We start from the raw sequence: 26,590 nt of genomic DNA, 5'->3' as shown, positions 1-26,590 counted from the left end.
GCAGGCACAGGCTCAGACTAACTGGGAGCACAAATTGAGGGCGCTCAGGCCAATCCATACGCTGCTCTCATGCATTAAAGCAGCGTCAGGTTTGGCCGCAGTGGAATCTGGGAGCCTGTGCCTGCAGTGGAGAGGAGCGTGATGCGGCAGGTAAGTGTTTTTTGTTTGTCTCCCCCTCCCCTACCCCACCACTCTATCAAGACATCGTCCACTACTGTATAGCGTGCATTGGTGCAGAGTAGAGTAATGTAGAGGAGATTGGTGTGGTGCAGGTTACATTGTTGAGAACTAGAGTGCAGTGACAAGAATGCAGTGGCATAGAATGGAGTAGAGTGGCATAGAGTAATTGTTTCAGAGTAGAGATAAGTGGCATAGAGTGGGGGTTGCAGGGTAGTGTGGAGTGGCATAGAGGATAGTGGCGTAAGTGCTGTGGTGTCGAGTGCAGTGGAATACAGTTATTTGGTGTAGAGTGCAGTAGAGTGGCATAGATTGGTGCAGAGTAGAGTGCAGCTGCGTAGAATACAGTAGCATAAAATGCAGGTGTGCAGGGTAGAGTGGCATTGAGTTCAGTGTCGTAAAGTGCAGTGAAGCAAAGTGGAGTGCCACAGAGTGGAGTGGTGTAGGGAAGAGTAGAGAGATGCGGTGTGGAGTGGAGTGGTGCAGGGTAGAATGCAGTATAATACAGTAGAGTGGTGTAGCATGAAGTAGCGTAGAATAGAGTTCATAGAGTGCCCTGGTGCAAAGTAGATTAGAGTGGATTCAAGTGGACTGGAGAGGAATGTAGTGGTGTAGAGTGCAGTGGAGTGGTGCAGAGAAGAGTGCAATGGCAAAGAGTGCGGTGGCAAAGAGTGAAGCAGTAAAGAGTAGAGTGGTGTAGAGTTCAGTGGCGGAGACTACAGTGCTGCAAGTATAGTGTTGTAGATTACAGTGGTGGATAGCAGAGTTGAGTATAGTGCAGTGACAGAGTAGAGTGGTGCAGAGTATGGTGGCATAGAGAGCAGTGGCACAGAGTACAGTGGTGCACAGTAAAATAGAGTTCAGTAGACTGCAGTGGTCCAGATAGATTGCTGTTCATTGCAGTGACACACAGTGCACTGGTTTGAGCAAAGTGGTATAGAGTGCATTTGCATAGAGTGCAGTGGTGAACAATGCAGTGCTGCAGAGTAAAGCGCCATAGAGTGCAGTGGCGCAGTGTAGAGTGGTGTCGATTAGAGTGGTGTAGAGTGGAGCCGTGCAGCATAGATTGCAGTGGCGTAGAGTGCAAGGTGCAGTGGCATAGAGTAGATTGGTTCAGAGTATAGTGAAGTGATGTAGAGTGGAGTGGTGAAGAGTAGAGTGCAGTGGCGTAGACTACAGTGGCATACAGTGCAGTGGTGCACAGCAGATTAGAGTGGCTGAGAGTGGACAGATGTAGAGTGTACTGGCACAGAGTGCACTGGCATAGAGTACAGTGTGGCACAGTGGTGTAGAGTGGTGCAGAGTAGAGTGTTGTGACCTACACTGGAATGGTGTGGAGTGCAGGAGTGACGAGTGCAGGAGTGCTGTGTAGAGTGACAGAGTGCATTGGAATAGATTAGATTGGAGTTGAGAGGTGTAGAGTGAAGTGGCACAGAGTTGAGTGGCACAGCGTTGAGTGGCACAGAGTTGAGTGGCACAGAGTTGAGTGGCGGAGAGTGGAGTTATGCAGAGTCAAGTGCACTGACATGGAGTGGTGTAAAGTGGCATATGAATAGTGTGGTAGCCCACTGACATTTCAGCCAACGCATCTTCAATTTAAATGACCATTTTACTGATAAAAGTATACAGCGCACTAACAATAGTGTATGGCAATATCATCACCTAATGAACGGATTTTAATCATATTAAGACATGTTTCCTCCATATTTCAGAATTACCAAAATATTTGCTTCATTTATTCTTTCCTAATCCTATATTCTGAAATTTCTGCACAGATCATTTACAGATATTTATATTTTGTAGTGTTTTAGAGAAATAACATCCAACAGCCTTCCTCCAGCACACCATCAGTAGCCAGCACGATTGTCATACAAATCCTCTCACTTCTAAATTGTCGCAGGGATTCCGTTCTCATACAGAACTGTACATAGAGACTTGGAACCTCAGTGAATTAGGGTGTACCAAAACTCACCTTAGTACCCAAAATCCCCTACCAGACTAGCTACAGTGTCTCATTGGTTATTACAAACTCCCAATGTTTAGACAAACCAGAACATGGACTTAGAACATCTCAGGTAACATGGAACACATGAACACTCTTTCGTTATACAATCATTTCTATCCAGAACAAGGAGTAAATGAGGACGCGTGCACATTTGAAATGTTTATTTTCTAATGCAGTGTTCTCAAGCACAGTATCTTAGCTAATACAAGCAAACATATTATAAGAAACAAAGTAATCAGCATATTTACTAGTCCATGGAATACAAAGGGTGAAAGCATGTTAAAATGCTAGAGGGAAGAATGCTAAAAGTCACCTAATTCTTACCCTCCCTTGCTAGTATATTATATTATATCTAAGGTCTCTTTGGGTTTTAGCAGGGCGACCCCATACCTCAGATCCTAGTGGTAAGGTATAACATCCTCTTCCACCAGCTCTCTTCATTCGAAGCACCATCAAGTGTGTGTGTGTATGCTCTGTGCAATGCAATATAAAAACGCGCCCAAAGCCAGAATTTGGCCGCAGCTGCATGTATGTTATGTCTAGGAACGTGCGAAGATCAGACCTCACAACAACCACTGTGTTGAGTTATCCTTGAAGGCTTCAGCACTCACTGTACAGACACAGCTCACCAAGCAAAGCTGATATCAGAGCAATAACATATTATTCTCGTTGAAGCAAAACATTATACTAGGCTCAAAGCTAAAGTAACAATTATGTGTCGTGGGCAGAAGCAGCAGAAAGCTAAAATGGCGTTAAAACTCCTAATAAGCTCATGCTAACTTAACACAGTGTGAAGGCAAAGCACATCTATATGACAAAGTCAGAGAAAGAAATGTTAGCACTATACTTCCTCAGACGACAAATTCTGACATTTGACCTCGGTCTTTGAATGTACAGCAAACGTGACAAGATAAGCACAAGATTTACAGACAATTTTTACAGAAATCGGGGACTTGAAAGAGTAAACAAGGGATGGCCCAAGGGAGACAGGAACTCAAGCTGGACAGCCTCGACAACAAGCACGTGTGAGTTACAACCCACAAAGCCAATAGTAAGCAACGGGCGGAATGCATTCCCATGGAAGCCCTGCGAACGTCCCCAACCAAGATGTCTTTACCAAACCAGATACGGCTTCGACCTAAAAACTGGTGAAACACGTCAAATGCGGTAGGGAAATAGGTGCTGCTCTTAGTTTTACTAATGACTTTTAGATGCGAAGGTCACCACATCCAGAAGCCTCTAAAATGTACTAGAATATTGTGAAGTTAAAAATGCTTAGGGTTTTCCTTATAAAATACAGTAAAAAGGCGGGGCAATTGAACTAACGCATCTGAAAACAATGAGTTGTAGAGGGAAAGCACTATCATAGAAGCATGGTGCTCTGGCGAGATGTGTTCAGGCAGCGTTCCGCCACCCTAACTTACTCGCCAGCCGGGGCCTCCACTGGAGGTGGCGTCAAACACCGACCTGCTTCAATAAACCCCAGAGCAGCGGCAGCATGCCGTGTGGTGTGGGGAACAGCGGTGTATGTATGAGGAGGGAATCTATCCTCCTGCCACCGCACACTGTGATTAACTCCGACTCGTGCATCCTGTCTCCGCTCTGCGACACACGCACTCTCTCTCCCCCCACAGTAGTAAGCAGGGGTGGGGGCTGGCAGGGGGGTGGGGCTCGGGGGGATAAGAGACGGATTACCAGTGAGAGCCCGGGCACACTGGCACCGCTGGAAGCACGCGTGCCAGGCTGCGTTTCCCAGGCCGAGGGGGCGTGTTCCGGCGGCTGCAGAGCTGAGGAGAGCAGCGCCGCGCGCGCTTTACTCCCATTCGCGGGGCCGCCTTGATTGGGCGCGGGCACACCTGCCGCGCTGCACTGGCAGCTCACTGAAGCTCGGCGACGAGGAGGGCTGCGGGGTCGCTTCCAGGAGCTGTGCTCTGGGACCCAGTGTCGGGGCTGCAGTCTCAGTGCCCTCTGCAGGGGCGGCGCGGGCACGGAGGGCTAGGGGCAGCTGAGTCCCCCTCGGGGGCTGCATGAGGAGTCGCTCCAGAGACACAGCAGCCGCGTCCAGTCACCGCGGAATCCGAGATAAGAAGGAGCCAGCTTTGGGCTGCCAGCGCTCGCTCGGGGATGGAGGTGAAACCGGAGGAGTCCTGGTAAGCGGTGGGGATGGAATATGAAACATTTAGTGGCCACAGCCTGGACTTGTAAGCGAATCTGTGCAAGAGTGAGGTGAAAGTTGAAATCTGAGAATGCAATGTTGAAAGGCGGAGATCACGTAGGCGACTGAGTGTCAGTGCGAGACACTGTTGGAGAGTGCGCGACTCTGCCTGGACAACAGAGAGCCATCGTGAGAGTGCGAGAACACCCGAGAGAGAAAACAAAATATGAAGAGCATAAGAGGGCTCTGAGATATTACGAGAGACCTTGCTCGTTTTCTACCCTCCATCCCTCCCTGGTTTGTCAAAGACCTCCCCAGCTCCATTTGCTCATCATCCCTCCCTTGCATTCACCCTTCTCCCATCCATTCCACCATTGCTCCGCAGCTGTACCCCTGGTGCCCTGAAGCGAGCAAAAACCTCATGGAAGTGCTACAAAGACATTTAAGGCAAATCAACACTCACTGGTGATTGCACCCAGATAAACACCAGAGAAGTACAGGGAAGAGTGAGCGAGAAATCAAACAGGAGACAGCCCCGAGTGAGTGCAAACCAGACAGCCATCGTCTGGCGAGACAGCGTAGAAAGAGGAAGAGCCAGACGAGTGGGCACACGGTGAGCGGGCAGCGAGGGGAGGCTTGTGTCTGCCGAGTCGTACACACAAACGACAAAGGGACATGAAGAGACAGAGGGATGGGAGTTTTAGCTTGAGGAGGAGGACAAACTAAAGAAGGTAATGATAGAGGGAAGAAAGAAGGGGCGCGTGCATTAGAGTTTGTAGGTGTGCCGAAGAGGCCAGAGCTGGGGAGTCCCAGCCTCGGCTCAACATCCTGTGATCTTGGCCACATCGCGTAATTACCCCGGACCTTGTGATGTCATTTGGTGCTCATGAAAAGCGCTCCGATGCCGTTGGGCCAGGCCCGCACCTTGTAAAACTGCAAAGGGAGAGCAGAGACCGCCACCAAAGGAGAAGCGCACGGGGCACTACTAGCGAGAGACAGTGACACACGCCTGAGACCCGAAAAGAAAGGAGCACACGTTTAAGTAAAACATAAAGAAGAGTGAAAATGTTCGACACTGAGCTTCTGAGGAGGGATTACAGAAATAAGTATTGGGGGCTGAGGGGAAGAGAGAAGAAAAGGGTCGGGGGAGTAGAAGGAAACAGGAAAATGCCGCGGAAGAGAGAAAGATGGACAAGACCCCTGGAGATATAAACCTGAAAAAACACGGGAAAACGGAAGGAGGCTAAAAAGTAAAGACATGGCTTTACGTGGGCCGGGTCCTCCCGGGGCCAAGCAGCGGCAGTTTTTAAAAGCAGGTGCCGAGAGGAGTCCCTATCGAGTTCTCCATTTTTACCCTCAGGGTGACAAAAATGGTCACTGCTTTTGATGTAACTTCAAAGAGACTCGTTTTTGCAGTTTTATATAGTGCAAATTTGGAGCGCTTTACATGAGCATCAGTTACATTGCACAAGGAAATAATACTTTTTTGAATCACGAGACGTCATTCTCGAACCTGCTTTCTCAACTCGGAGGCTGCTCTAGCCTTTGGCCACAACATCGTCAACAAGAACTAAACCATTTTCAATTTAATACACAAGAAATCCATAGTTGTTGCTTATTTATGTTATGCAACTTACAACCATTAACAAAGCCAATAGTCCTGGCTTATTGCAGGTGTAACGTTACTTGTGTTATATATCTGGATCAATGAATGGACAGAGGCAGAAAAATAAACTGGGGCACCACACTATGCTAAGAATACATTTTTAGCTTGAGCGTTTTAAAACACGACCTTAATTACAGTGGCCTTGCCCATAGGAGAGACCCCCAGTTTTTTTCATCCCACTTAAAGCCCAGAGTAAAGGACTTGGGACAAGCGAAGGAGAGGGCTCCAGTGCTTAATTTGAGCTGGTGGTTTCCGGTGCTTAGCACCAGCACTTAATCATCAACACCGGTGCTTAGGCACTAGTTAAGGACACATTGATTATTGGTAGACAGATAGAGATTAAATGATTCAACCAGAACCACAGGATGTTCAGCCCACGCGGAGGCTTGAACCTAAATCCCCTGCTCCGAGGTCGGCACCTCTGACCGTTAAGCCATATCCCCTCCCCACTTGTAGGGTTGTTGGTTCTGTGTTAGTGCTAACACGATGCTAGTCGAAGCTGCTTTCTGAGGAGAACTCCAGTACTTTTTTTTTTTTTTTTACAAAATGACCACTGAGAGGGCCAAATGAGAAGGGAGATGGGTGAAAGGAGAGAAGCGCCAGAGCGCGAGGGAGACATGAAGGGGTAGTGGCCGAGGTGCGAGTCCATCGCTCACCGACAGGGGCGGATTGGCAAGGCGGGCATGGGCCGAAGGGCCGGTGCCTCAGTGCCCTCTGTGGGCCGTTTTTTTTCTCCCCTGTCCCAGTCCACAGAGAGTGGACTAGGAAAGGGGAGAAAAAAAAACGGCCCACAGAGACAGAGAAAATGAAAGCAGCCTCGCAGTGCGGCCAGACAGCAATTGTCAGCTGTGGCCTCTCCTTCACCCCTACCCTGCCAAGCAATCAAGCTGAGGCTGGGCTGGGGAGGGGTGATTGTTTGCAATAATCGGCCTCCCTGGGGGCCAGGTGTTTCTCAGGCCTTTGAGCCATTTGCACCTCGCCCCCCTGGCGCCCATGCAGCCCAGAAACTGTGTTAGTCTTAACACCTCGCCCACAGCCCTTCACATTCAGGGCATAGTGGGTGAGGAAGAATGGGTCTTGCTGTGGGGGCCTGGTGATGTTTGGAATTTTTATTTTTATTTATTTATTTATGCGATTTTATATAGCGCGGACTTTACCCGAAGGTGTCGGAGCGCTTCACACTAGGAACAGCAATAATACATGAGGAGAAAATTATAAGTGGACAAATTACAAAAGCAAACGTTAAGTTACATGAATCAAAAGTGACAATAGTGAGCAACCAAAATACAAGAGGAGCAAACAATACATTACAAGAGGAAAAAGTGATATGTGTGCAGGTTACAAAAGCGTACAAAATACAAGTAGAGGTATAATACTGCAATTAATGGCAGACACTCCAGCACAAGAACAAACGTTACGTAGGCAATGGTGGCCCTTGTGCGAGTATCTAAAGCAAACAAAAGTGAGAGGTAGCATACAGTGTGTTACAAGAGAAAAGTGACGTGTGCAAGTTACAAAAGGGTACCATACACAGGTACAAGGGTAATACTACAGTAAATGGTAAATACTCAAACTGCCAGAACACACTGGAAAGGCACTTCCCATGCACCAGCTTCACCTCAGCCTCCCCCCTGGCTACCTGGCTACCTTGGATGACCCAGAAAGCTGTGTTTTGTGCTCCCCTGCCAGGACATTTTCCCAAGGCCTGGAGGGTTGATTAATTTACTATTTGCAGGGGCCTTACCTCTGTTCATGTGCTCCTGAGCTGAAGGTCTGGGGAGGGCTAAGTAGGTTAGTAATAGCAGGGGCTTTGCTGCTTTTCAGGTGCTCCTGTGCTGGAGGGCTGGAATGATTTTGTGACAAAAAGGGGCCTTGCTATTTTTTTTAGTTGCTCAGCATGTAGGCCATTGTCACCTTGGCCCTGTGTCCTGTGCAAGAACAGTATCCTCCCACTTTCATTCCTTGTCTGTGCAAATGGTGTTTCATGAAAGGGCACGCCCCTTGAATGTGGGCCACACCCCTTAAATATGGGCCACACCTCTTGAATGTGGGCCACTTTTTTCGTCAGTGCCCGGGCCGAATTGTGATCCCAATCCGACCCTGCTCACCGAGCCTTCAGAGGTAAGCTCACCTCCACTTAACTACCGTTTTTTCTCCACAGATGGTGGGACCTTTACAGCCACTTGTCCATTGCACATCAGTGTTTACAATGCAAAGCATTGATGGGTGAAGCGGAAGGGCGAGACAGGAGAGCCGATGCCATGGATGCAGCCCCGCTTTGAAGCTCGAGTCCTGGAAGGCGCTAACAAGGAGGCCGTGCAGGTAAACCTCGGGAGCGGGGGAGTCTGGCAGGACGCCTACATCTACGGTAGCCATGGGTTGTTCTCAAACGACACTGCTGGATTACAAAGACGAGGTTATGGGTGCGCTGGGGCATGTAAGGGACTCGCCAGAGACCACACCGGCCGTCAGTTGTAAGCCAGAACTCGGGTCACCACCTTCCTCTATGCCATCATGACACCATGCTTATAGCAATTGTCTTTCATGTGAAACCCCTAATGCATTGTGGGAGGTGGGCTTAGATTGTTTCACTTGAGCGAATTTGGTTCACACACCTGAGAACCAGATTTGTAAAAAGGAAAGTATAGGATAGGAAGCCGTATCTGCGAGAGCAATTATGGCTGGGCACTGAGGTGAGACTATACCAAGGGATTTCGTCATCCGCCCCCAAACACGTGCAATTCGGAGGAATAAGCATTGAACCTATGTAAGCCACACAATAAACAATACTGCACTGATGTAGGGGGCGTGGCATGCGCACTGTACGTACACACGCATCCCTGAAGGGACGAAAGAAGGAAAACTAAGTGTATGTGTGTGCCCGCACAAACCAAAGGTGTGGGGGGTGGGGGGGTGCTGAAAAAATAGAGCATGACCCGCTACAGATTAGACTTAATCTAACACTTCTTTTCACAAAGCAGGTGACGGTTAGTTCTCCTCGAGGGAGCTCATGCGCCTCGAGGCCCTTCGGCAGGCGAGCACGCAAGGCCTTCTCACGTGTACCCGTCCTCTGCTCTACAGTGTTCTGTTGCTTGACAGTTCATTAACATTAAGTGCCCATGCGTACAGGGTACAGATATAGTGTCCACAACAAAAGTGTGCTGTGACCAGACCTGCGCCTGGTTTGCTAACACTGATGGATTTATACTGCGTATCACAAAGACTCACCGGAAGAGGTTTAAGGGTAGCAATGGACAGGAGAGGTGGCACACCAGAAAATAGCAGCTGGTAGGGGAGGGAGTACGTGTCCAATGCAAATGAATCTAATATAAAACTTAGTTATTCAAGGGTGTAGAAGAAGTGAACCATTATGAGTGAAGTCCGAAGGATGCCTGAGAGGAGGCTCAAGGATCTGGGACAGCTGCTCCCGCCACTATAACTAGTGACGTCAGCTATCTTGAAATACATTGGAAAGATAAAACAAAGAGTGCAAGATTCACGCATGCTCTCAAGGACATCTGGAGTGTATAGGGCCCGGATCCCCCAGCATGCTCCACGCCCGCCCTACCCACCAATTAATCAAACTTTGAGATAAGGTGGGTGTACAAAAGGCCATGTTTAATGACAACACTCATAAACATGACAATAGATGATTAACAGAAAACACATTAGCAAAACATCATCAGCTATTATTGAAGCATATTATCGAAATTGCATTGTTCATTATTAAAGCTGCATTTGCTCTTAAAATATTCTTCTATCCCCCAGCACCAAGGGGCCCTCTGGTTCGCATCTCCCAGGCCGAGATGCCCACGCAAGGTGCAACCCACCTGCGCCCCTGAGTAATGGGCTCCAGCCCTCGGGTCCTTGTCCGCCATTTCCAGGGCCCCACCTCTCGTCCACCAGGCTGCCCAGGATCCCAGGAGGCTCGTACCTGTCGCCCTAGCCTCCCCAACCGGTGGCCTCCATCCCCCTGCGGAGAGCTTACCTTCTCTCCCCTCAGTGCTGGCCTAGGGAGTGCGCAAGGCGTACTCCCGTCCATTTTGTAAGTCAAGTCTATATCAATAGTCCAATGTCTCTTTTCCGCAACTCACCCCCTCAAACTACTGCATTAGGGGACGGGTGGGTGGGAGTTAAAGTATTAAACTAAGGCGAGGGGTATGGGGCCAGCAGGGTGAGAGCAGGTCCGGTGTAGGCGAAGGAAGAGGCCGAGATCCCTGTGTTCCTGACCTAAATAGGTCACGGCCTCTGCCCCCGCCCCACACCGGACGTGCGTCACCTCCCGCCCCAGAAGCACTTCCTCTGGCCGGCTTCCCATAGGGCGGCCGGCCACCTACACTGACCGAATGGCGTTGCGTGGGCCGGGGGCCGGGCCCTAAAGGCGGGCTCGTCTAGCCTCGCCCTTGGTAAAGGATGGTGCAAGCATAGGTAGAGCCTGTGCAAGCAAACTACGTAGATGTCACAGGTGCAGAATGCTAACTGCAACAACAGCAGGATCCCATCTGCAACACAACTGCTGACTGAAAAGGGGCGGGGGAAAATCGAGCTTTTTTTTAAAAAAAAAAAAGTGACTTCAAAGAAATAAAAAATGCACTCAGGCAAACAAAAATGCAAAGGAGCATTTGTTTCTGAAGATTTAGAAGGGAAAGACATGTTTCTGGTAAATTAAAAAAAATGTGTTCTGGGATGCTCTAATTTTAAGTGGGGAGCATACCAAGAGAAGCACATTAATTCACCAGCAACACTAAGGATTGTCCGCTCAAATGGCTGTATTCTGGTAAACGACTGCAAAATAGTGAAATGCCACCCACTGCGATGGGAAGTCTCTCTCTCCCTCGCTCCTTCCCTCCCTCCCTCCTCTCTCTCTCTGACACACACACACATCTAGTTAAGCAAAGGATCTGTGAGTTCTCTCAGACAACGAGCTGGGCTTGAGTGCACATTGTCATATCGACAACTATCAGATTTTCATGGAATATGTGGCTAGAGAAGTATTTTTTCTTCACAAACACACGAAGGGAAGCTTCCCACAGGCACAGTTAGGCAAGGATTTTGTACTTTGCTTCTGTTTTGCTTTATTACTAAGAATAACACTGCTATTAGCTGCAACCACAGGGATGAAGTCGCTGCATTTTTGGTAGCAACACAATTGGAAATGTAGTTATGTTCAATACTAGATAATTAGATTTGAATGCCTCCAGATACTTGGGAAACTACTTTTCTGTGTGCGTTATGAAAACTGCAGCGTTCCAAAAAGGGTTTCCTATAGCAAACCCAGGCTGTATCCAGGTCAGATTTAGCACCCCAAGTTATTTTTTCAGGAGTATGTATTCTATTTATTTATTAAGAGTTTTGTAAAGCTTTACATGTCACCATGGCCACGTCGAGGTCCTATTTCGAAGTTGTTTGAACAACTACAAGATTTAGTTGTAAACTTTCTTGCCAACGTGCAATAAATAGCATATACTCACAGACTAGGGCTCGAAATAAAGCAGTTTAGTCACAGTCCGAGGATAATATAATTCACATTCTTAAAGTTGTACTTTTGTGAATTAGTACTTTAGAAGTGGTACTTACAGCATCAATTCTGCACCATGTTTCTGTTTACATAATGGGGAGTGATGGAAAAATGTGCTGCACAAATAGTATTCCATGTACCATGGCATTAATATGCAAATTAATAGGCCATATTGATTTGCAGGTAATCCTGGGGCGCACAACATAGGGAATAGAGAAACCATATTCTGCTTCGGTTTTAAAATATGCAGGAAAGTAACTTGAACAAAATAAGTATTCCCTAGTCTGACTGTCTAAGTAATAAAAAACAGTGCAAAACATTGCAAAAGCAGTAGGGACCGCAATCTCTACCCCAGTCCGAACTTTTGACAAGAAAGGGGTTTGGTGCCCTGTTTCCTACGACACAAGCTTCAAACCAGTTTGAAAATGCATTTGCTTCCTTTCATGATAGTGCAAAACTTCACATAATATGACAAATTGTAGGGAACTGAACTACCAATATTTAAAGGAAACTATTTTGCCGCAGGGAAAGGTCTTCATGTAAAGTGGGCTTGCGGTTTTACCAATTTGAATCATTACATATTGGGCAAAAATTAAAGAAATTTACTAATTTTTTCCCCAGTGCAAACATTTACCACCACTACGAAAGACTTTTAGAAGAAAAAGTACTTTAAGATGCCTTGAATTGGTGTGCACCAACTTTCTATGATATTAGGTAAGGCTGATCAGAAAGTAGTTTGGTCATGATACGGGGAGCAGAGGGCTTGTATTCACCTCTATCATTCAAGCAAGAATGTTAAAGGCTGCAAAAAAAAAAAAAAAATATATATATATATATATATATAATATACTATTTTTTTTACTTACCTATGAATCCACATTGGACACTTAACCGCCATTTGACAAACAGAGGCCTTTCACTATCTTATTTTATATTACTGGGTGCAAATTGTCAATTATGAAGTGTGGGTCTACCTTCATAGGTCAGTGGAGGGTTGTAAATAGCAAATAGGACATATATCCAACATGTGAAAGACACAGCGTGAAAAACAGAAACAATTATCACAGAGGATGGCGGGCGGGGTCAAGGGATACTTACTAGGAAGGTAAGAGGATTAAGAAGCAGTGAGTTTTAGGTTTCTCTCTAAATGGCAATAAGGAGGGCTATAGTCGTATGTGTTTCTTCTTGATTACCTATATTAACCAGATGTGTAACCCGGGTGCTTTCTTGTACTCGTTTACACCCTCAATTTGATGGTATGGCCAAAGGAGCATAACGCGGAATCTTTTCCAAGGGTTGGGGCATGTGTATTTACGTGCATGTCTTAAAACATGTAGACTTTGTGTGCTTAACACAGCGGACCACCTAACTAGTATTTCGGTGCCAGTGCCACTCTTTGATCTATCTGTTATTGCATCCAATGTCGCACACACCTGGTCATACACCTAAAACAAGTTATACCTATTAGCTTTTCCAATGTTCGTGAGCAATAGCAAATAAATAAGTAATAGAAAGTCTTTGCTGCGAACAATTAGGATTGGAAATGTTGAGTTCTGAAAACATGGCAGTATGAAGTACTAAGATCTAAAAGGGGGCGGTGGTCTTCGCAGTGACTGTCACTCCTGTCTCCCCCTTTCATACCACTTTCTTCTGTAGTCTCTCACTCTTTTAGATACTTGCCCCTTTTGCTGCAGTGTATAATTCTGAAATCATTCTCCTGCATATTTAGCGTTTTTTCTCTTTTCAGCTACCCCTTTCTGCTCTCACCTTTTCACACACTTTCTTTCATCTTCTATACTATGCCAACACCCCAAACACACACATCACACCCACCAGCAAGCCCTGCTTTTCCTTTGGTACTGTTAAAATGTTGACAACTGTGTGCCTCCTTCAAACACTTTCAAATCGAATCTATTCACAACTGAAACTGGCACGTATGTGCCATTGCTCTGTGCCCTCTCCAGACAAGACAAGGATTGGATGTGCTTGTAGTCTGAACGCCTTTATGACTGGGAGCCACTGTGCGAAATTTGCACTGCCTTCAGCCTCCGCTTCAAAGCTCGCAGTCGTGACTCGTCAAATACCCACCCACAAATTAAACTCAACCTGACAGCCAGAGGAGACTCAGGCCACAGTATGCTATTCAATAGTCACATGCTGCATGAAAAAGACTTCAGAAATTCAATACCTGGAAAAAGCAAACACTATTAGCGTATGCAAGATAATGTAAAACATGAAATCAAAAGGAGTGCATCCTGATATGGATTACCTCAAGGATTTTTACAATCCTTGTTGAGAAATCGAATAAAGGTTTGTTTGCTACAATTAAGGACAATAATATAGGGCCTGGAAGGGAACCATATCACTTAAAAAAAATCCTGATTCTGGGAGAAATAAAAAGTGGCAATTAGTGAGTTTAGGAACACACACTTCTAAATAAATTGTCTACACACTTTTCCCAAAATTGAAGCACGTGGACCTCCATAGGACCACATAATGTGGTCAAATGTGTGGGAGGAGATTAGATCTTCAATATGTTAGATTTACCAGAGTGGAACCTGGCCAATACCACAGACATCCCTCCCTCCATCTCACCCCCCACTCCTGCCAACACAGGGCTGCCCCTCACCATCTTATGATTACTGCTCGATGTAATCCCTAATCCAATCATTCTTACCCTCTGCTGATCCCGAGCTTCTTCACACACTCTGCTCAGCCCAAGCTCGTTAACACTCTTTGGTGCTGTGCTGTTTCTATCCTTTCTGCTCCCCTCGCTACTCCTCATCTACCACTGTCACGGAACTGCTCCTCCTCACCTACCACTCATTACCATCCTCTCAACATCTTTTTCATTTCCCTGTCTTCTCCAGCCTCATGCTCCTCTTAACCCCTTGCCTACCAGCTGTTCATCATATTGTTCCACTTTGAGCCAGTTCCTTTTCCATCGTGTTCACCAACACCTTCTGGGATTTTGAAATCCTAGGCCCATTTCCAACAGGTGACTGCCTCCATGCAGGCACTTGACATGAAGCCCCGTGAGCCTTAGGTTCTCGCCTTTCTGCAGCACAGCTGCTTTTGGGCCAAGCGGTGCAGGAAGATCAAAAAAAGAATACCCAGGGCTCATTTCAGATTCACTGGCCGTATTAAGAATTAGATGAATTTTTAAGAGTTGGAATAATTTAAATTGCAAATCCTTTGGCACTGCCCACAGGGACACCTCTTCTGGACCATAATTTGAAATGGTCCTGACAAGGCTGTCCCAGAGCTATTCTACCAAAATGTCAAATTAAAGCGTTCATTTCCATGTCACAGTGAAAACAACAAAAAAATACCCTGCGCAGAATAGACAGACTACAACACCACTCCACACATGATCATCCATTCACAGTCCTCACTGATCAGCAATACAGCACTATCACACACCACAACAGATCCCTTACTTACTTTCCCAATCCAACCTCCAGAATAACTTGAGTGCAAAGCACACATCCCCTCACAGGGCGACCCATTATACAATCCTAAAAATAATACCCGTCAACCCAAAGATCGCCTACCCTCTCAACAAACCTCCTTCAAGTCAAAATATCATGTGTATATCAAAAAGTCACTAATATCCAAAACAAACGCTAGAAAATTGAATGAACCTGGAGACAGCAAGCTCATCTAACTTTGTACAAGAAAAATGGACTTCCAAAAAAACTCCTTCAAACCATCTCAACAGAAACCCCTTTAAAAAAAAAAAAAAGTGTCCCCAAATAAAAAGTTCCAAACTTTTCCATTGGCATATTCTAAACCTCACTCTCAAACATTACATACCAACAGTCACTATGCAATGCTGAACAAACCCGGCAATTGGTGAAAACGGCTAACTTTCAAAATCTAGAAAAGTTAATGCCCTGTAACAATTTTGTAAAACCCCGGTCAAAATCGCCCAGAAAACAACCCTGAATAAAAAATAAAACTGACAACTAAATAGATTCCTACTTGCCTCCCTACTGGGTCCATAGACTGACACCAAAGGACATCATCAGAAATAATAGTGACAGTACATCAACAAGTCACACTTAACCAGCTGCCGAGGGTACTGGAATCTTGGTCCTAAGAATCCTTTCATTTACCAATCTTAAAACGGAGGGAACAGTCCAGTTATCCACTAACAAGCATTTGTCACAAACCTGATCAAACGACCGATCTCCGCCAACAACTAACACGCCTGTATTGAAGTCAAATAAAAACCCATTCTGCTCGAATTCTCAGTAAGTTCACTGCTAGAAGCCAGGGGCACATTAAGGCCATTTTAGTTTGATGAGTTGTACACAATGTTGTTCATTTTTTGGTTCTTAGCTCCATGTTTGCCTTTAAGTAAGTCTGGTCCTTTGACAACCGCACAGAATTTAGAATGAACCCTTGAAGATAAAGGGACTTTGCCCCGCACAAATGGTTTCATAGGCAGGCCTTGCGTGTATCATTAAAACACTTTATACTAATAGAGGAACCACTGATTTTAAGCAATTTACCACGGTTGGGTACAGCACAGTACACTTAATTAAAAAGTGTATCCACTATTAAAACACTACAGTAGTTTGGGCGCCTAGAGGCTACATCTGTGTCCACTGAGCATTTACAGTTCCTATCCCAGCGGGATTGACTCAGCCTTCCAGGCTTCAGAGGTCGATATAATAGATACAATTGATTTGGGCAGTAATAACACCTATTATTTAAGAGCTGGACACAATTTAGTCTGCTGTGTTCTGTATGATTGTTGGACAGGCCACATGAAGGGCCGCTCTCCCCCGGCCCAACCAGGCCTGAGCCCAGTCCCGCAAGTACCACACACCACCATTGCACGTCCTCCGTCCCCTCAGGGACCCCTGCCCTCGAGCCTGCCGACCTCGAGGGTCCGATCCACTGCCGGCCCACGCGCCCAGCCTGGGGCGCCATCTTGGACACTCCACCACGAGGCCGCCTGGCCCCCGATCGACCTCAACCCTGGGCCTGGCCCGGCCTCAGACATTCCGGCACCACCCTCCACCCAGGAGGTGAGCGGGCTACTTGGCAAGTCAATGGGAGAAAGAGGTGCCGATGGCTCTCCCCCACCAAGTGCCGCTCGCCCATCGCCTCCCCGGGCGCTGGCTCCACCCCCCTGCTGGGTGTCTGGACTCCCCCATCCCGGACCTCCCGACCTCCAAGTGCGAGGGTCCGGACATCAAAGCACGCCAGCCCTATAACTGGGGCAGCTCCAGAGCAGGAAGGCAGTTGTATCTTGGAGTCGAGAGACGTAAAGAGGAACTCATCCTGGACGGACTACTGGCGCTGCCATAGCTCTGTCCTGTGCACCATCGTCCTGCCTGTTGGCGCTGCCACAGCCGTCGTAACCTTCATCCTTCATCGTCGTCGGGATCTGCTGGCGTGGCCGCGGACCGTTGTAACCATCATCTTCCACCGGGACCTGCAGGCTCCGCCGCGGACCGTCGTCCTTCCTTCATCCATCTCGGGACCTGCTTGGCTCCTCCACGGCCCGATCATCTAGAACGCCGAGCTCGAGGATTGAGAGCTATTTTGTACTCATTGGTAACTAAGACTGTCCCGCTACCCCTTTCCTAAACCAGAGACTAGAACCGAGGGGACCCCTGAGTCCAGACCTCCTTGTATCCATCCTCGTAACCTAAGAATTGCATATAAAGTCTCGTTAACCTTCAACCTTGTGTGGTCTCCGTCTGTGGGGGGGAAGTTACTTATCTGTACAGTCGTTGGAGACGGCTCTCCCTGGAGACCTCTCCCCGTAACCTCGGCCGACCCTCCCGGTCCGTCTAACATTGGTGGCCAGCGGCGCGATCCGAATCACCGCATAAACGTACAGAGAGTAGCTCACCCCACGACGAAGTCACAATGACCACGAAAGAGAGCGGATCAACCGAGAAATTCCAAATGGAGAAATTGGAGGAGTACAACCATCGTGAACTTAAACAATTCTGCATCGAACTGGGTATCGCTACCACCGGACTGAGTACCAAGGACGATTTTAAGCATGCCCTAGAATCTTGGGCAGAAACCGGGGCTGCCGGAACCCCTGATCAAAGCACCGTAGAAAAAACGACCACGGCCCCGGAAGGGCAAAGAACGGGTCTCTCGCAAGGCGAGATCCAGGAAAGAGAAAGGACCCGACTACACGAACTAGAAATGGCCCGACTTAAAATGGACGTTGAACTTAAGTTGGCCGAACAAAAAATCAACTTAGAGCACCTGCGTCTCCGAGAAGAAAGAGAGGAGAAACAGAGACAAAGGGAGCTCGAGGAAAAAAAACTAGCGTACGAACACGAACGAAACCTAGCCGAGATCAACCTACGCAAGCAGAATAAAGAAGCAGGGGTACCCGAGCGACCCCCCACCTCAGGGGCCACAGACAAAAAGGTACACATCCCCAAGGATGTTGTCCGAGAATACTCCAGAGAGGACGACATCCAGCAATGGTTTAAAGCCTATGAAATCGCTATGACTGCACACCGGATCGATAGAAGCGACTGGGGAGCCGGTCTCTGGGGAAGATTCCTCAATGAGGGCCGCGACACCCTACTACAGCTCCCGGACCACCAGATGACCTCCTACGACCATATGAAAGCGGCCCTCCTCACCCGCTATGGTCTCACACCCGAGATGTACCGTCAGAGGTTCCGAGACTGCACCCGCATCCCGGGTACAACTTGGGTGGACTATGTAACATACTTTAGCCGAGCCTTCGAGGGCTGGATCCGAGGAAGCAACGTCACGACCTACGAGCAACTATTTAACCTGATGGTATGGGAGCATCTGTCGAACAATTGCTTCATTGAACTCCGCCAACACCTCCTCGACAGCAAGTTAACGGATCCCCGGCAGCTCGCAGCCGAAGCTGACCGGTGGGAGATCACCAGAGTGGGCCGGAATGGGTCCTACGAACAGAACCGGAACAACAATGGTCAGCACCGACCCAGAGGAGGAGGAGGGGGCCAAGGGCGAGGAAGAGACAACGCCCCGGTCGCCCCCGCTACCAACACCACCCCCCCGGCCAACCGGGGCAGCACCCCAGCGCGACCGGGGTACAGAGCCAATGTCACGTGTCACCGATGTCAACGAGTCGGCCACTATGCGAACGACCCAAACTGCCCGCAGTACCAGAGCCCAAGACCCCGCCAAGTGGCCGCTGCAGCCCTAGGGGAAGAACAGATCTCCGAGGAACAGGAAGAGTACGAACAAGAGCATCAAGAGTGGGAGCCAGCCGCCATGACTCTAGCCTGCTTAGGGGGGAAAGACATGGTCCCGCGGGTCCCCCTACCCGCTAACACCCAGAAGTACAGCCAATGGGTGAGCATCAATGGACACCAGGCCGAAGCCCTTCGTGACACCGGGGCCAGTGTAACAGCCGTCCGCTGTCACCTGGTGGCCCCAGAACAGTATCTACCGAACATTCTCTGCCCTGTACGATCAGCCGATAACTCGGAGAGCCTGTGTCGGATGGCCTGCGTCCCCTTCGAATGGGGGGGGGTCTCCGGCATGTTGAAAGTGACGGTCCGAGACGATGCCCCCGTAGACTGCCTCCTGGGCAATGACCTGGAAAGCTCTCCGTGGGCCGCCGTGGAGCGAAAGGAACACCTGGGGATGTTGGGCGTCCCCGACTGGGCGTGCGTCACCACCCGTTCCATGGCCGCCCGTGCCAACCACCAGCCAGAAGAACCCGAATGGCCGGCGCCACCGCCTCCGGTTGCCCCGGCCGAAAACACCGACCGTAACATTCCCGCCGAACCAGCTCAACCCACCGACCTCGCTAACCTCGACCAGTGGCCTCAAGAAGGGGGGCCCACGCAAGAACAATTTCGCAAAGAACAGAAGACCTGTCCCTCCCTCGAGGGACTCCGCCAGCAAGCGCTCGCCCAAAGCGCAGGGGATACCCCCGGAACTCATTGGGTCTACTGGGACAATGATCTGCTGTACAGCGAGCAAAGAATCGCCGAGCTGGGGAGCAACCGAGTACTAGTGGTACCCCTCCGTTTCAGAGACTTCCTGTTAAACCTGGCCCACGATGTCCCCCTGGCAGGACATCTGGGACAAGATAAAACCTACAGTCGCCTAGTGACCCACTTCTTCTGGCCCAAAATGAGAAACGATGTGCACCAGCATTGCCGATCTTGCCCCACGTGCCAAGCCAGTGGGAAGAGCGGCCGCAAACTAAAGGCTCCCCTGCAACCTTTTCCCGTGGTCACTACCCCGTTTGAGAGAGTCGGAATAGACATTGTGGGGCCCTTGGACCCACGCACAAAACAAGGCCATCGATTCATCCTGGTGCTAGTGGACCACGCCACCCGCTACCCTGAGGCTGTTCCTCTGCGAACTGTGACAGCCCCGGTGGTCGGCCGGGCCCTGATGGGGATCTTCTCCCGTGTGGGCTTCCCCCGAGAAGTCGTCAGCGACAGAGGCACGAACTTTATTTCCAAATACATGAAGTCCCTCTGGCAACAGTGCGGGGTCACCTACAGATTCACAACCCCCTATCACCCTCAAGGGAACGGACTCGTTGAGCGGTTCAACCGCACGCTAAAGGGAATGATCGGGGGGTTGGAAGAGCCCCTCCGTCGCCAGTGGGATGTGCTGCTGCCGTGCCTCCTCTTCGCATATCGAGAAGTCCCCCAGAAATCCCTGGGCTTCAGCCCATTTGAACTGCTATATGGACACCCAGTGCGAGGGCCGCTCAGTCTCGTCAAAGAAGGCTGGGAGATGCCTCCGCTAAAGAACCCTCCAGATGTCTTCCGGTACCTCCTCACCCTCCGCAACCAGACCCGGCGGTTCAGAGAACTAGCGAAGGCCAACCTAGAGGCCAGTCAAGAGGACATGAAAAAATGGTATGACCAGAATGCCTCATCCATTGAATTCGAACCTGGCCAACAGGTATGGGTGATGTCCCCCACTGAGCCATGCGCCCTGCAAGACAAATGGACGGGGCCCTTCAAAGTAATAGAGCGCAAGGGGCCTGCCACTTATCTCATCGACATGGAATCCTCCCGGAACCCTCTCCGGGTCCTCCACGCTAACAGACTAAAGCCCCACTTTGTGCGAACAGAGCTCAGCCTCCTGATGGCCACAGACACTGGGGTTGAAGAAGACTCCGAGCCTCTCCCTGACCTCCTACGGACTCAAGAGCAAGACGGCTCCGTGGATGGGGTCCGGCTCTCAGAGGCCCTCACCAGAGAACAACGCCAGGAGTGTCAAGCCCTCCTATCACAGTTCGCCAGCCTGTTCTCCCTCACCCCGGGTGTCACTTCCTGGTGTGTGCACGATGTGGATACCGGGGACAGCCCCCCTATCCGCCACCGGGCCTACCGCGTGCCAGACCGGGTACGGGCCTGCATCCAGGAAGAAATAGCCAAGATGCTCACGATCGGAGTCATCGAGCCCTCAGACAGTCCCTGGGCCAGCCCTGTCGTACTGGTCCCCAAAGCAGCTGCCCCCGGCACCACACCCGAACTCCGGTTCTGCGTCGACTACCGGGGCTTGAATGCGGTCACCAGAACAGACGCGCACCCCATCCCCCGGGCAGATGAACTAGTCGACCGAATGGGAGCTGCCCGCTACCTCAGCATCTTCGACTTGACAGCAGGCTATTGGCAGATCGGCCTCACACCCCGGGCGCAAGAACGTTCTGCCTTCTCCACCCCCGATGGCCATTACCATTTCACGGTCATGCCCTTCGGCATGAAGAACGCCCCAGCAACATTCCAACGGCTCGTCAATCAGGTCCTGGCGGGGCTCGAAGGATTCAGCGCCGCCTACCTAGACGACATCGCTGTATACAGCCACCATTGGACCGAGCACCTCCACCACCTCCGAGCAGTGCTGCAAGCCCTTCAGCGAGCTGGCCTCACGATCAAGGCCAGCAAGTGTCAAATTGGGCAAGGGTCTGTAACCTACCTCGGACACCAGGTGGGAAGCGGCCTAGTGGCCCCGCTACAGCTAAAAATTGCCGCCATCCAGGCCTGGCAGCCCCCCATCACCCAAACCGAGGTACGAGCCTTCCTGGGCCTCACGGGCTACTACCGAAGGTTCGTAAAAGACTATGGTACCATAGTGGGGCCCCTCACAGAACTCACGTCAAAGAACCAGCCCAAGAAAGTCACCTGGACCCCAGAGTGTCAAACTGCATTTGAACAATTAAAGGCCGCCATGTGTTCCGCCCCTGTGCTCCAGGCCCCAGACTACAGCCGGGAGTTCGTCGTCCAGACGGACGCCTCCGACCAGGGCATTGGGGCAGTCCTGTCTCAAGTGAACACCGAAGGCCTTGATCAACCGGTGGCCTTCATCAGCCGGAGACTCCTACCACGGGAGCAACGCTGGAGCACCATAGAGAGGGAAGCCTTCGCTGTGGTATGGGCCCTCAAGAAGCTCCGGCCCTACCTTTTCGGCACCCACTTTCGGGTGCAGACCGACCACCGACCCCTGCAATGGCTGATGCATATGCGGGGGGAGAACCCAAAGTTGCTACGCTGGTCCATCTCCTTGCAAGGTATGGACTTCACAGTCGAACACCGGCCTGGGCCAGATCACGCCAACGCGGATGGCCTGTCCCGGTTTTTCCGCCTCGACGAGGAGAGTCCCCAAGAAGATGGGTAACTCTCCCCGCCTTCAGCTGGGGGGGACGCATGTTGGACAGGCCACATGAAGGGCCGCTCTCCCCCGGCCCAACCAGGCCTGAGCCCAGTCCCGCAAGTACCACACACCACCATTGCACGTCCTCCGTCCCCTCAGGGACCCCTGCCCTCGAGCCTGCCGACCTCGAGGGTCCGATCCACTGCCGGCCCACGCGCCCAGCCTGGGGCGCCATCTTGGACACTCCACCACGAGGCCGCCTGGCCCCCGATCGACCTCAACCCTGGGCCTGGCCCGGCCTCAGACATTCCGGCACCACCCTCCACCCAGGAGGTGAGCGGGCTACTTGGCAAGTCAATGGGAGAAAGAGGTGCCGATGGCTCTCCCCCACCAAGTGCCGCTCGCCCATCGCCTCCCCGGGCGCTGGCTCCACCCCCCTGCTGGGTGTCTGGACTCCCCCATCCCGGACCTCCCGACCTCCAAGTGCGAGGGTCCGGACATCAAAGCACGCCAGCCCTATAACTGGGGCAGCTCCAGAGCAGGAAGGCAGTTGTATCTTGGAGTCGAGAGACGTAAAGAGGAACTCATCCTGGACGGACTACTGGCGCTGCCATAGCTCTGTCCTGTGCACCATCGTCCTGCCTGTTGGCGCTGCCACAGCCGTCGTAACCTTCATCCTTCATCGTCGTCGGGATCTGCTGGCGTGGCCGCGGACCGTTGTAACCATCATCTTCCACCGGGACCTGCAGGCTCCGCCGCGGACCGTCGTCCTTCCTTCATCCATCTCGGGACCTGCTTGGCTCCTCCACGGCCCGATCATCTAGAACGCCGAGCTCGAGGATTGAGAGCTATTTTGTACTCATTGGTAACTAAGACTGTCCCGCTACCCCTTTCCTAAACCAGAGACTAGAACCGAGGGGACCCCTGAGTCCAGACCTCCTTGTATCCATCCTCGTAACCTAAGAATTGCATATAAAGTCTCGTTAACCTTCAACCTTGTGTGGTCTCCGTCTGTGGGGGGGAAGTTACTTATCTGTACAGTCGTTGGAGACGGCTCTCCCTGGAGACCTCTCCCCGTAACCTCGGCCGACCCTCCCGGTCCGTCTAACAATGATAAATCGATATTACATTTACTCACGTGCCCGGTGAGCCTGAAGGACTGGTCGGCAGCTCTGCTGTGCCATCTCTCTTTGCCGTGGGCTTCCAGGCGCCTTCTTAGCCCGAAAGAGTCTCTGTAGCTCCAACCATTGGCTCTGTCATTTCAGGGGAGTATCTTAATAATTATACCTTTTGCTTAACTTTCGAAGTCGAGAGGGAAATCCCGTGGGATCTCGCCAAATGTCACAGCACCCTCGAAGGAAACACGAGAGCAAATAAATCCGGATTATACAGAGACAATGGTAAATCATTTCCACCGTACAGGAGCAGAGCAGAGCACTGCACTGCAGGCAACTCAACCCGAGCATGCCGGGATTTGGGACCCGCTGAGAGGATTCGGGAAGCCAGCACCGGAGCGGAGCACGAGGGCCTGCGTCTGTCAGCAGTGATGGCGGATTAGACACTGATTGCTGCAGGGGGGGCACTCGCGGGAGGCACGCTATTAAACTGAGTCTTAGACCATATAATTGTTTCTGTGCTGAGCACAGGCGCCGGCGTAATCTATGGAGTGAGCGAGGAGAGGGAGAAAGGCGGGAAAAAAGAAGGAAAACCTGTGACGCGAGGCACGGGGTAAGCAAGAAGAGGGAGGAAGCACAGGAGAGATATGGTGGAAGCAAAGGGATAGGGAAAAGGAGAGGCCAAGGAGACATGAAGCAGAGGCGAGAGGGGAAGCGCAGGGCAGAGAGGAGGGGAAGGTAAAACAAGGTGAGCTGAAATGAAGCAAAAGAAAGAGGAATTAAATGAGGAGAAGGAACTGAGTAGAGAGAAAGAAAAAGCATTGTAGAGAGAAAGCAAAGGATAGAGACAGTGGAAGCAAATAAGATAGGAGAAGAAAAGGAGACAGCAAAAAAAAAAGGTGTGAGAACGCACAGGAGAGAGATGAAGAGCAAAGGGCGGGCACGCAGGAGAAAGTGGACCAAAAGAAAGTAAGTATGAATAGGCTACAGGATGCAAAGTGGGTAAAAGAGTGAAGCAGCAACCGGGCAGAGGGAAAGTGGACAAGTGAGAAGTAAAGAAGAAAACAACAAAAAGACAATGATTATTGGAAAGATACAGGAAACAGAGGAGAGGTGGCAACAGAGAAGCAAGTGACAGTGGAGCAAATGAAATAGAGAGGGAGAAAATGGGAGAGAAAGGATATATGGCAAGAGATGAGAAGAGAATGAAAAGAAAAAAAGGGAACTAAATAACAGTGAGATGGTAAAAAAGAGAGAACGGGGAAGTAAGGGACAGAGCGGATGGCGAGAGAGGGTGTAAAAAGCCTGTAGCCTGACAGATAAAGAGACAGAGTATGCAAATAGGTCATAGAGGATGTAAACTAGAGATTGTCAGTAACAGGAAGAAAACGAGGTAGGGGGTATAAAAGAGGGCAATAGAGAAAAGAAGGGAAATGTGAGAAAAGTAGAGTCTGGAATAAAGGAAAGAGAAAGAAAAAGAGGACGTAACTTGGGTAAACAGGAAAGTGCAAATCCGCTGGAGAAAGAACGCGTAAAACAGGAGAATAAAGGATGGTGAACGAGAGTAGAAAGGCAGGGGATAACAAACAAGCGAGGGAGCTACTAAGAGAAAGAAAAATACAGTTCCATAGAAATGAAGCAAAGGAGAGCAAGAAATGTGTAGCAAATGAATGAGAAAAAAGGAAATGAAAGGGAAAAAATTAATAGGAGAGACAGCTGGGTCTGTGGATGATGGAGGAGCCTGTGTGCTAGGCACAAGAAAAAGGCACAGTAATTGGGTGCCATTCTGAGTGCTTTGTAAGCGATATACATTAAGCAATACAATTGAAATCAGTAGAGTGCAGGGAAGTTATTCTGGTACAATTGACTTATTGGTCACAAGTTTAGCTGCATGCACACAGGAAGGGAACAGCTGAAACTAGAGGTGGGTGAACTACTGAAAGCTTGAACCACTGGTAGCTGGCATGGATCAGTGGTGGTGGGGGGAGGCAGGCGGGGGGGGACTGACGGGGCCGAGGTGTTAGTAAATTTTTTAATAAAATGACTTACAACCTTGCCGCGTCTCTCCTCTGCTGGCTGGAACAAGCCTAAAGCTCCCCATAGCCAATCAAAACGCTGCATTGCAGCGTTGTGATTGGTTGAATGCCAAACCACAGCGCTCAGACGAGGATAGGGAGCCTGGGCATGTTCTCCACCCAGGCTGTAATGCAGCCTGGGTGGAGAACATTTTAAGTGCGCTTGAATGTTTGGCTGGCAGAAGACTGACCGCCAAACATCCATGCGCCCTTTAGGGAGTGCAAAATACTCCTTCTCCCGTCCTCTGTTAGCAGAGCAGCCCCGTCCGCCCCAACTGGCAAAGATGCCACGCCTGCAATAGGAAAATATAGAATTATAATAACTTTCAGTTATTATCATTTTATTTTTCCTTTCACTGCTGAAGAGCCGTGGGGCAACTATCCTCTGCCTTTGCGGAGGAGCCGCCACTGGCTTGATCCAGGCTTGAGCCATATGCTTAGCTTCTGGATTCAACTTGAGGTCCTCTTAGAAACTTGAGCCAAAAAAACGAGTTGAGCTTTCAGTGGATGCAATGAGGCCTAGTGACAACAGCTGCCAACCATGAGCCACAGGGAACTAGTTTTGAATCCTGGCAAATTTCCCTGTGCCGAAAAAAAAATAACATTATCTGTGTCTGTTGAGAAGGGCTCTTATTCCCTAGGGCAAAGGATGCACCCTGTGCAACTGCCAAAAATAAAACGTGAATACTGCATTCTCCCAAGCTATAATTAATTCTTCAAGAATTAAACTAGTAATTTTTTTTTTCAGAAAGAGCTAATGGATTGAATTCGAAAAATCTGGGCTCGTTTTCGGCTTCACCGCATTACCCAATTGTAAGATCCTAGCAAATACTATTTCACCGAACCTTCTTTGTGTTCATTATCTCATATGAAAGCCCCTTCAAATATGTGACTTCAGGATGTGTGTTGTACAAAAATCTATCTTGCATTTCAATGAATAGGCTATAACGTTGTTATATCGATAACATTCTATGCCACATCCAGGGTTCATTTATCAACTGACTTGCCTCTTGGTTCACTAGAGGCATTATCATCACGGCGCGGGCAGCAATACATCTCAGTTCTTGTTTAAAAACTCTTAATTTTAATAAAGGTGTCTCAATGTAGAGATACAATCTGATGTACGAAGGTGAAACGCTTCAAGACAGTACAAAATATACTTTAAAAAATGTAAGGCACGTATCATGTTATATCAAGATATTTGTGCATGATTGACAAGACGAATATTTTTTGTGCTAAGTCACGAAGAACCAAAAGATAAGACC

General features: G+C 49.5%; 1 protein-coding gene and 1 pseudogene across 4 annotated transcripts in view; one reads left to right on the top strand and one right to left on the bottom strand.

The window, feature by feature from the left end:
• Positions 1 to 26,590, bottom strand: part of MRPL11 (mitochondrial ribosomal protein L11) — a 712,335-nt gene that overhangs the window by 524,627 nt on the left and 161,118 nt on the right. The window lies entirely within an intron of this gene.
• Positions 3,923 to 26,590, top strand: part of LOC147692268 (transmembrane protein 121 pseudogene) — a 54,371-nt pseudogene continuing 31,703 nt past the window's right edge. Inside the window, exons 1-2 of one of the 3 annotated variants that reach the window (XR_015300017.1) lie at positions 3,923 to 4,332; positions 8,165 to 8,325. The product of XR_015300017.1 is annotated as a transmembrane protein 121 pseudogene, transcript variant X1 (transcript). Of the gene's footprint in view, positions 4,333 to 8,164; positions 8,326 to 12,147; positions 12,236 to 26,590 lie in introns of those variants that run through there. The other 2 variants (XR_015300020.1, XR_015300019.1) reach the window with 2 other exon arrangements.

Source organism: Lissotriton vulgaris, chromosome 9 (genome assembly GCF_964263255.1).
Source record: "Lissotriton vulgaris chromosome 9, aLisVul1.2, whole genome shotgun sequence".
In the NCBI taxonomy this organism is placed as follows: domain Eukaryota; kingdom Metazoa; phylum Chordata; class Amphibia; order Caudata; family Salamandridae; genus Lissotriton; species Lissotriton vulgaris.
Note: the sequence above shows the minus strand (reverse complement) of the source record. Positions and strands in the feature narration are given on the sequence as shown.